The sequence below is a fragment of the Amblyomma mixtum genome, chromosome 8, assembly GCF_055824585.1.
Source record: "Amblyomma mixtum isolate Tamu chromosome 8, ASM5582458v1, whole genome shotgun sequence".
NCBI classification, from domain to species: domain Eukaryota; kingdom Metazoa; phylum Arthropoda; class Arachnida; order Ixodida; family Ixodidae; genus Amblyomma; species Amblyomma mixtum.
Window position 1 is genome coordinate 51,434,773 of NC_143019.1, and position 8,956 is coordinate 51,443,728.

Sequence of the window (8,956 nt, forward strand, 5' to 3'; positions counted from 1 at the left end):
GCGGCCACCGTATCCCCGGCACCTTCTTGATCTTATCCGCCCACCTAACTTTCTGCCGTCCCCTGCTATGCTTGCCTTCTCTTGGTATCCACTCAGTTACCCTTAGGGTTGGTTAGTTGGTTGCGACTGAGAGAAGGATGAAAAGGAAAGTGCACGGGCCTGCCAACTGGCTCAAGCCGAGCCACCACCGCTGCCACGTGCAGATAGAAGAGAGTTGAAAGATAAGAGGACAGAGCAAAGACGCGCGTCGCAACAACCGCGTCCGCCGGAACGGACGCTGGCTGAAAAATACAGATACACGGCCGCAGCCCGAAGGCTGCAAACCGAATGCCACAGATATATTAGCTACCAGCGGTTATCTTCCCTTCGCATTACATGCCTTGCCCAAGCCCACTTCTTCCTCTTGATTTCATATAGGATGTCATTAACCCGCGTTTGTTCCCTCATCCACTCCGCCCGCTTCCGATCTCTTAACGTTACACCAATCATTTTCCTTTATTAGCTCGCTGCGTTGTCCTTAGCTTAAGCTGAACCGTCTTTGTTAGCGTCCCCGTTTCTGCCCCATAGGTGAATACCGGTAAGATACAGCGGTTGTAAACTTTTCTCTTGGGGGATATGGGTAAACTGCCATCCATGATCTGAGAGAACCTGCCATATGCTCTCCGCCCCATTCTTATTTTTCTAATTATTTCCCTCTCATGATCCAGAGCAGCTGTCACTACCTGCCCTACATAGGCATAATCCCTTACTACTTCTAGCACCACGCCACCCATTGCGAACTGCTGCTCTCTTGCTAGACTGTTGAACATTACTTTCGTTTTCTGCATGTTAATTTTTCCCACAGTTCAGCATTGACGAGTTTTTTCTTTTTGCACGGCTTTATGATTGCAAGCATGTTAAATTTAGCCAGGAATATTCCCAACCTAACGGGCTTGCAGAAAAGGGTGTGCAAATCGTGAAGCGGATTCTGATGAAATCGAAAGCGGCAAATGAGTGTTTCTGGATGGACATGTTGAATTACAGGGCCAGTCCCACCGAAGATGGCCGGTCTCCAGGCGAGCTGCTGCAAGGGAGGCGGCTGCGCACACCAATTCCGGACTTCAATCCCATGCCGGTGATACAGGTGAAGACACGCAGCCGGATAAGTCGCAAGGAGTGCGCTGTACCTCGCCTCAGCAACGACTTGGTGCGTTTGAATGGAAAGTCCTGGGCACGGAAAGAAAATGTGATTGGACCGGTCCGGCCACGAGCCTTTTATGTGCGCACAGAAAACGGTGCTGCTCTTCGGCGCAACCGGCGGCACCTTTTGGCAACGAGGGAACGGTGTAATATCAGTTCGTCACAAGGGCTGGAGACAACAGTCACTGCGCCTACACCGACAACACCGACGCTCTCGTTGCAGCATAAAGAGGCATTGGCAACGGGCAATCCGGCTTAAATAACTCAGCGGCCATCGGTCCAACCACCGCGAAGGACGACACAACAAATGCGGCCACCGGAGCGTCTGCGTTACTACCAGCGATTCCGGCAGACAAGCCAACGATGTCGAGTTTGGTGCTGAACAGTTGAGCCGGAGGATGTATCATACCAGATCGTGGTCTGCAAGTTATCTGGACGACGGACCGTTCGCCCGCGGCCCGCGCACTACGTGTGCATACGTCAGCACTTTGAGGGGCGCGCTGTCGGCCGCCATCCATCCATGCATCCAGCGCGCCTCTCAAAGTGCTGACGTATGCACACGTAGTGCGCGGCCCGCGGGCGAACGGTCCGTCGTGTGAATCGGCCTGTACTGATGTGCTCGGGGATCGGGACCAGGGTCTTCACCGCATTAGGGCGAAGCAAGCAGACTACGGAGAGAAGCCTTCGGGAGGAATAGCAAGCTTGAAGGTTTATTTTACATCATGTACAGTAGCAAGGAGACCAAAGTCAGAAAATGGGGGAGGATCCCTGGCACCCCACAGATTGCTACTTAAATGCAGTTCACATTCCCCAGGCACCCGGCTAGGGAATCTGATGTCTGGTTGAGCGTCCAATGGGCCGCCAGCGTCTTCCTAGGCTCCGCCCTCCTCACGTGGCCGCGCACACCGCACAGACACACACACACACACACGGGCAAGGAGGAACTTGGCGTCTCTCAGTCGCGAACTGTTGGTTTTCCGCGGGCCGACCAGGCCCAAAGGTCGTTGCTGCTGTGTGATGACCTTGATTGATGGGGACGCGAGCGCTGACCGCTCACCGGTGACCTCTTCAGTTCGGTGGGAGGGACAAATCAGCCGTGTCGCCTCTACGCTTTGTCGGCTCCTCAGGGCGCACGCGGGCACTGAGTTGGCGGCGCCGTCGCCCCGCCGTCGTCTCCACTGGGTCTCGTCCGTCGGTCCACGGCAGTCCGGGAGAAGCGCCGCACTCAGCCTCCCCAGCGAAGGGGATTAGACGCCTTTGTGTACGCCGACGCCGTTGCCAGTAGCTGCCCCACGCAGTGTCTCTTTTGTCTTCCCCGAGCAGCAGCGCTTCGGCCAAAGTGGCCTGATGGCGCCCGATTGGCTCGCCTGTTTCCGCTGCCAGTCCCCAGGAGCGCAGTCCGGCACCAGAGCCGCATTCAGCATCGCCGGCGAAGGGGATTAGAGCCTTTGTCCACGCCAACACCGTCGCCAGAAGCCGCCCCCAGGCAGTGTCGAAGTTGAAGTTGAAGTTGAAGTTTATTTCTCGCTCTCAGTGGTACAAGTATTACTTGCAGTATTACAGTATTACAAGTATTACAGTGGTACAAGTACAAGTATTACTGGGAGAGAGAGGACGCAGGGAAAAAAGCTGCTTGAATGCAGCTTGAGAGGCACCCTGCGCCCACACTGCTGAGGCAACGTATTGCCTCAGTTGTTAGTTTACAAGACAGCTACAGGTGAGGCACTCGAAAACAATAAATAAAGTATCAACATGAATATAATATCTACAGTGGCACTTAAACATTAGTATCACAATCACAACAAAAAGCGTCATAAATACTCAAAAAACCAAAAGCATCACATCAACCAGGTGTACAACAGGAGAATTCATACGTGTTACAGCTTTAATCACAGTTCGGAACAAGTTGTAATTAAATGTCTTCAAAAAGATACAAAATGGTTTTTAAGCTCTTTACCGTGATGCATTTTAGCGATATGTTGTTATTTTCTAAAATGTTTAGGTATTTCGACAGAATAAAAGATAAAGATTGCATACCGTATTTGGTCCGACAAAGAGGCAGTGACCAAGGAAAATGAGAGCGGGTATCGTAGACGGTTGAATAGCGAGACATTTTTAGAAGTGAGAGAGTGGTTTCATTGTTAGTAAAAACCGCAGTTTTGTACATTGATAGCAATCTGAAAGGAAACAAAGAAGTGAACTTTAGAATGCCAAATTTAATGAAGTATGGATGTGTGTGGGTCTGCCTCGATACGTTTGCTATGAGTCTAATTGCCCGCTTTTGTACTGTTATTAGTTTGGATATGTTGTGCTGGGTCGTCGTTCCCCAAACTGTGAGACAGTAAGTCAGTGATGGGAGAAAGAATGCTTGATAAATGAGGACCTTTACTCGAGACGGAAGTGTGTCCCTATGTTGGCAAATAAGACCGTTGAAGCGATTCAGTTTTTTCCGAACATGATTGACCTGTTCGTCCCAGGTGAGACACTCTGAGAAGATAACTCCTAAGCATTTTATGTTTTTCACGATTGCAATTGTTTTGCCTCCTAATGTTTGTCCTAATTGTTTTGTCTCTTTCGTCTCCTCCGAACAGCCGCGCTTTCGGCCGTTTACCTGACGGCGCCTGACTGGCTCGCCATTCTCCGCTGGCTGGGCCTCCGATCATTACAGTACTGTGCAGTGCCACGTGTTTTCCTCGCCCTCTGCGTGCACTAACCGCCTTCCACCTTCGGGCATAAATAACACCGAACAATAAATGAGGGGGTTCACTGTTTTTTGGCAACCTGGCTGTTCATTCTTGTCCCACTCAAGGACGATACACTCCTCACGAGTACGTGGCTGCTTCGTCTTTGCGGTTCAGAGCAGAGGTTGCGCGGTGGGTGGCGTGCAGCTCCTTCGCCATGGCCGATGCGAGACAAATTGTCTCAGCCGCAGTAAGGAGCCGAGATTCGGTGTGCTCGTGGGCGTCGTCCACGTAGGCGAGATAACCGCTGGTCCTTAAAGGGCAACTACAGAAGTTTTGGAAATCGACGAGATTAAGAGGGTCGAATGTGCGAAACTTGCAGGTAAAGCATGCGAAGTCCTTTTGGGGGTAGCATTTGAAGTGGTTTCGTCATCGACGATTCAAACAGCGACAGCTTTAAAGCTTCTCCGCAGCGCACAACGCCAAATGGGGGAGGGGAAAGGGGGGGGGGGCATGATGACGTCATCGAAGGTATCACTACATTTGCAACGCACAAACGCCTGCTTTGAAGCAAAAACCGACGCAATCGAAGGCACAGTCCGCCGAACGTTGTTTGGCAGCATCCAACGAGGCACGGCAGGGTTTGGCTGACGGCAGCAGTAATTTAAAATCATACCTTCCGTGACACCCCACTGAATTTCCCCGCATTCCTGTGGTGCTTTCTGGAGAAGCGCAAAATTGATTGCGTCCTCGTTTTGAAATACTAGTGCAACAAAACTTGGTATGATTTGCCTACAGCCCATACAGATTTGAATTCTTGAACATTGCGAAATTCTCAAAGTGGTGCAGTTGCCCTTTAAGGGCAACGGAGTTGATTCCAATGGAAGGCAAGCGTAGCAGGGGGCGGCAGAGTTAGGTGGGCGGATGAGATGAAGTAGTTTGCGGGGACACAGTGGCCGCAGCTTGCAAAGAACAGGGTTAATTGGAGAGACCTTCGCCCTGCTGTGGGCGTAGTCAGGCTGATGATGATGATGATCGCAAGAGTAAGAGAGAAGCATCCGTACCAGCTAGCTGCCTTGGCCGTGGCCGGTCAGTATACGGAGCCGCCGCCTGCTAAACGTGTGCTAGCGGGTGAACGCCGTGCTCGCAAAGCCAAACATCTGCCGGAACGTAGCAGCGGGGGTAGCTGTTCACTGAATTGTTCGCGTTAGTTGATAAGCCATTGTAGTAATTTATTGCAGCGGATGCAGTGCTACTGTCTCTGCGAAACAGCCGGCCCGGGTGGCCGAAGCATCAGCTTAGGCAACATCACCCACCAGAATTGTCGCATTAGATGTTTGATCATCGCGCGTCATTTTTTTTGTTTCATCTACGCTGTCTTCGCTCTAAGAAGGTGGATAAATTAGTGTAGCAAACACGCACAAGGAACCACACACACACTGCGTTTTAGAGTGGGAACTCTGCTCCTTGGGGTGCAGCTTCCGATTTCAATGCGGATAAGACAACGACCTTCAATGCGTCACAAGGTCAAACCGAACTTGACTGCGTGGTGGTATGGCCCAAGCTACGGTAGTATGACCACGTGATCACATGACTGACCACTTGGTAGCTGGCCTTGACCTTTGACCATGAAATTTGGTTTCAGACAATGAAGGCCATGCTTAATAGAGCTGTAACTAGGATCAAGCCACGTTGAACCCAAGACTTTTTTTTATTTTTAACGTCTGCTAGCCTCGTACGCCTTCCGAACATTAAAAATGCGCTGTGACGAAGTTTCAGACTGCTGATTTTATGCGGCAACGTTTGTTTATTCAACATTATGGGCACATTTTAAACACATTTATCAGCTATGTACATAGAGATAAAAGACCGACACGCAGACATTTTATCGCAAAGCATGTAAAATATTGTCACGGCCAGAGGGGCCGTGGAGATAGGCGTCGGGAAGAAGCCAAGACTGGGAGCCTTCTTTTAATTACAGCGCCAGGTTCCAGGACACCGAACAGAACAAGCGCGCCTCGAGAGCCCACCGCCGCTTCGTCGTCGTCTTCGACTCAGCGCGGAGGCCGCGCGGCGCGTTAGGCGCGTGGCATTATTCCCCCCCCCCCCCCCCCCCCCCGCGAAAGCAAACATCGTCTCGATGTGGAATGGGGTATGTACAGTGAGAGGAGGAGGAGCAAAAACAAGAAGAATATGGGTGAGGTGAACTACACAATGTGCGCTAGATGAGATGCGGCGAGAGTCAAGGTCACACGTGGGGTAACTTGACACGAAGAGGAAAAGCAGGAAAACAGCTGATGAACATGCCCAAGCAACCACAGATATCCGTCGGACGTACGAGCTAGATCCGAACGTCCTTTGCCGAGATCGGACGTCCATCGGACGTACGAACACAATCCGATTTCGGATGTCCGTATTCGTACATCCGCCGGACGTACGGACAGTGTCCACTTTTGTACATCCGCATGAGAGACGAGGTGTACGTCCGAAGGATGTAAGCCGAGTATTTTCCCAGGCCATGAGTATGGACGTTTTTTATTTCACAGAAAATTCGCGTCTTTCGTGTATGTATACTGTTTTATTTGCATCAGTTGGAGGGCTTGACTCGAAGATGTTTGTAAATTGGTGCGATTCCACTCCTTCCTGCAGTGCAAGAGCCGCCAACGAACTTTTATCGAAGAGAAGCAGGTGTTGCAGAATTTTGCAAGAACTCAATAACTAGTTTTATATTTATAAAACTTCTCCAAATTAGTGGAGTTGTGCGACATGTCCACCGTTTTGCTAGCTAAACTTGCCATTGAAACCACTCGTAAGTATCAAAACTCCCGTGCATTCTGCTATCACCATCATCATAGATGTCAGTTCGCGGTAAGTCCAATCCAATCCATCAGTACGGCTCCGTAGCGCTGTTTTGATTTGTCGCGTAGTGTTGTCGCGCAGAGCTTTATAGCTCTGTTATTATAATGTGTGGCTTTGTTCGGTCTGTGGACGAAAGTAGTATGTAACTAAGCAATTCGAAAGCTACGGGAAGCTCCTGAAGCTCTTCTGGAACACCGGAATCCCGTACTGCGTCGACCTTGGTTTAAAGAAGGCTTAGTGCACATGTGATTGCCTACGAAGGTATGTGCCCAGTACACTTCTTGGAACTTGCTTCTAGGACAATGCAGCATGCATGCTCATATAAAATTCGTTCACAGGACAGTGGGAGCAGTAAGCGCGAGGAGATGGCTTCCACAAGTGTGTGCTGTTCTCACACTTTCGGGAGCCCTCGACTCGCGCGGCTAATTCCCACTCCTCTTCAAAGTTGCGGGATGGAGTATTTTCGCATCTTGTTAATATTTAAGGCATCGCTAGGTTCTCTGTGCCTATATAAAGAGTGGCAACGCGCGAAAGGCAGACCATAGGAAGCACGTGTAGTTCGCAGTGGTTCGCAACGGAAGCTTTGCGGCTTTCTGTGCACAGTCGCGTACAGTGCTGCGCAGGTTAGTGCGCTAAGGCCCATAAGAATAAATAAAGAACATATACATTGTCAAATATGGTGTGGAAAGTGAGAGCAGTTATTGTCTTATACTTATTGAGAGAGAGAGAGAGGGAAAGGCAGGGATGCCTTTCCCTAAGTGCATTGTCTGTTATACTTGCAGCATTAAACACTTCTATTAATTGGTTCCAATGTTTTTACTTGGGCTGCTGCATTGTGCCATTTGTTTTACATGACTGATGTTTGCCGCGTTCTTTTTATTTCAGAAATACTGTGGGTGGGAAGATTACGGATGTGTGTCCCAAGCTTGCCACATTTGAAGAGTCACATTTAAGAAATTTTCCGAATACAACCCATTGCTCTGCTGATGTATCATCAACCACAATAAAATATGCCTGCTATGCATCAAACTGTTTTTTGTTTTATTGCATCGCGCGGAGTTAAAAAAGCACGCATGCACCATATATGCGAATATTCGAGAAAGATCCGCCAATGGACGTACTCAACTGGACGTCCGTCGGCCGGCGAACCGTATACCTTTGGCCACCTTTCGGACGGCCGACGGACGTCTACCGGCTGTTTGCGGATGTTCAGCGGACGTACAGAACATCCGAAACAGACCTCTGTCGGCCGTCCGAAGGATATCGGTGGTTGCTTGGGTGGGTTTACATCACAGTTCTGACAACAGTGCTCGGAACTTTTCTTCGGACTGGCATTGAACAATACTATGAGGCAGCTTATTCCATTCATTTATGGCGTGCGGAAAGAAAGAGTGTTTGAACACGTTAGTACGGCATTTTATTTCACGTAGTTTCCAATCGTGATCGCGCCTTCTGGATACAAAATGAGGGGGCAGCAGATAAGTTTCGGAGTTAATAGCAGTTTTTTTTTTAATAAATGCGGTAAAGGAATTCTAATTTTATTCGTAAACGGCGCTCCTCCAAAGAGTCCCAGTTCAGCTCTTGCTTAATACTGTTGCTTCGATAATTAAAAAAATATTTATTGGTAACAAACCGCGCCGCACGATTCTGAACCCGTTCCAACATGCCACAATAGGTTACTACGCGAGGGTCCCATACTGCGCAGGCGTACTCCATAATTGGCCTGATGTTAGTGAAGTATAAAAGCTCCTTAACCTTCTGAGGAGCGTCCCGAAAATTCCTTTTTAAAAAATTTAGCATTCTAGATGCCTTTGCCGATATATATTCAGTCTGCTTTCTCCATGTCAGGTCAGCTGAAAAATAAACCCCGAGATATTTAAAATCTGTTATTTTAGATAAAAGCTGGTTGTTTAAAACATAGTCAGACAAAACAGGAGTACGACTGCGCGTAAAAGAAATATAGTAACATTTTTTAGCATTCAAAGCCATGTCCCATTTCTCGCACCAGCGCTGAGTGCGGTTTCGAGCGATTTCGAGCACATACCGCTTACTATGCGTCACTGCATTGGCCTAGCCCGCATGCCCTGCGTGACAGGGCAGCTTGGTCGGCACAGAGCCTTCGGACTGACTGACTGACTGAATGAATGAATGAATGAATGAATGAATGAATGAATGAATGAATGAAAGAAAAACTTTATATTTAAAATATATCCAGGGAGCAAGTGGAGCGGTCCTTA

The 8,956-nt window shown here is 49.2% G+C and overlaps 1 pseudogene; it reads left to right on the plus strand.

The window, feature by feature from the left end:
- Positions 1–1,009: 1,009 nt before the first annotated feature.
- LOC149332398 (uncharacterized) lies at positions 1,010–1,561 on the plus strand (annotated as a pseudogene).
- The last annotated feature ends 7,395 nt before the right edge of the window (positions 1,562–8,956 follow it).